A 2500-nucleotide genomic window follows, 5' to 3' on the forward strand; every position below is an offset into this window, starting at 1 on the left:
CACACATGCCCACATTCATCATTTATACACATGCACACACACACACACACTTTCACTTTTTACACACATACGTGCCTCAAGCTTCCCATGTGAACTCAGTGAACTCAAAGCAACACTGAATAAAGGCTATGGTGGGGGTTTTCTGTATTTTTTTATTATTTTTTTTTGCTCTCCTCCTCTTCTGCACCTCCCTCTTGCATCCGCAGTGATTTACCCAGGGTGCATTTGGGCTCCCGACGCAGCCCCCTCTATCCCCTCCCCCGCCCATCCCGTAGCAGTGACCTACTTGCGTGGAGCCTGTGCTGCAGTGAGTGGTACTGGGGAGGTTCTACCTTCCCCCCCATCCCCCCATCACCCCACCCTCATCCTTTCCTACCCCCCAAGCCCCCCCCCCCCCCCATCCATCTGCCCTACCCACCCCACCCCGTAACTCACTGGATGTTGGTGAAGACTGCAGCATGATGCCACAGCTTACAGACACACACAGATAAGCACACACACACACACACACACACATCTGCACACACACAGTGGGTGTGGAGAAGTGATACAGATCGCTCCAGTTTTTTGGGTGAGAGCGAATGAGAATTTAGGAAACGGGTCCTTAAAAGTAGAGGGTATGGTAGTGGTTTGCCGCGCTGGCAGCCATTTTAAGATTTCAGCGGGCGCAGTAGGGGCCGGTGGTCCTCCGGGCCTTTGACTCCAGAGACAACCCGCCCAGGTAAACGCTAACCAATGAGGTCCTTCTGCACCAGCGCACAGTTTTGCTACTGATGTATATGTAAGGGATAATGTATAGAACGCAGGTCATTGTCGGGAAAATAAGCCCCGACAGGGCGAACAGCACCCCGACGCGAAAGCGGAGGGGTGTTGGTTCACCCTGAAGGGGCTTATTTTCCCGACAATGACCGGCGTTCTATACATTATCCCGCTTATTATACGGTTACAACTAAAACAAACAAATTATTTAACACCGTGTGTCTTTTTACAATGCATTTGTTACTATACGTAGTGTTTAAAAGGAGATAAATAGTTCGCCAAAGACGTTGAACTTCAAAGACAGTTGAACATTCTTTAGAACACAGCTGCTCAACCGTCCGCTGAAACTCCATTGATAAGTTATCGTACTACTTGCGGAGTGCTACGAAAGACGTGAATTAGAGGCAAAAAGGCCACTTTCCTTGACAGCGGTCATTAAGTCCATAGCAACGGTCAGTTATCGGAAAATAGTTGACCGCAGAACGTTGGGAAGCCCCATTCAAGTGAATGGAGAATTCTACAGCATTAAGAAGAGCCGTGTAATAATGTTCATTCCTCAACCAAATTCAGTAGTGCTAAAACTTGGAATTTGTTATTATCATAATTATTCTCCATTGAACAGGAAATCGTTGTCTGTCCTGAAATAATAAGGATGATGGGGACTGTGTGTGCATCTGTACCTGTGTGTGTGTGTGTACGAAGTGTGTATGTTTGTGTGTACGAAGTGTGTATGTTTGTGTATACGAAGTGTGTATGTTTGTGTATATGAGGTGTGTGTGTGTGTGTATGTGTGTGTTTTCATGTGTTCATGTATGTGTGTGTGTGTGTGTGTGTGTGTGTATAAGATGTGTATGTATGTGAATATGAGGTGTGTGTGTTTGTATGTGTATTCATGGTGCATGTATGTACGTGTGTGTGTGTTGTCATGTGAGGGTGTGTCTGTGTTCGCATGTGTGTGTGTGCACGCCAGTCGTCGATGCAGGCTGTTCTCTAAACATGCCCGGAGGCAACATGTTCAAATTTTGGGGTCCTGGCAGCTGGAGGGGGAAGGGGTCGAAACTGCCTCCACAGATGTGACGACCGCACGCACTCAGTGCTACCAAACCACTGCAGTCAACCTTGAAAAGTCCCTTATGATTAGCGTCTCTCCTGTGGACTCTCTCCTGATTGAAACATTAAAGAATCCTCACCCGGCAAAACTAATACATGCTACTAGACCCTGGCCATTTTTTTTTATATTTCTTACATAACTGTTTGGTGGGAGTTTGACTTCCCTTTTCATCGATCCTGGCCTATCCTAGTGATGTCTGTCATGTTTTTGTATTTGTGTGTATGAATGCATGAAATCCAGAGGTGTTTGACCAGTTTGTGTGTGTGTGTGTGTGTGTGTGTGTGTGTGTGTGTGTGTGTGTGTGTGTGTGTGTGTGTGTGTGTGTATGAGTCAGTGTGTGTGTGTGCTTGTGTGTGTGCATGTACGTGCGCAAGTGTGTGTCTGAGTGCGTGCATGTATGTGTGTGCAAACCTGTGCGTGTTTGTGTATGTGTGTGTGTGTGTCAGCTGTGGACTGGCCTTCGGGAAGTGTGTGAATTTTCCCGGTAGGCCAGTCTTGTGAGGGCTGGTGGTTTTCTCCCCCCTTTTCCATTTCTCTTTCCCAACCCCTTAGACATTAAATAAGCTAGCCTATACAGATATTCAAGAGCTTGTCTTAGCTGCAGTGCAACCTGTAATAGCAGTGAGGGCT

At 47.0% G+C, this 2500-nt stretch overlaps 1 protein-coding gene across 1 annotated transcript in view; it reads left to right on the forward strand.

Moving 5' to 3' along the window:
- msrab (methionine sulfoxide reductase Ab) overlaps positions 1-2500 on the forward strand; it is a gene marked incomplete at its 5' end in the record, with an annotated part of 34080 nt that overhangs the window by 7438 nt on the left and 24142 nt on the right. The window lies entirely within an intron of this gene.

The sequence above is a fragment of the Sprattus sprattus genome (assembly GCF_963457725.1).
Source record: "Sprattus sprattus genome assembly, chromosome: 13".
Classification (NCBI taxonomy): domain Eukaryota; kingdom Metazoa; phylum Chordata; class Actinopteri; order Clupeiformes; family Clupeidae; genus Sprattus; species Sprattus sprattus.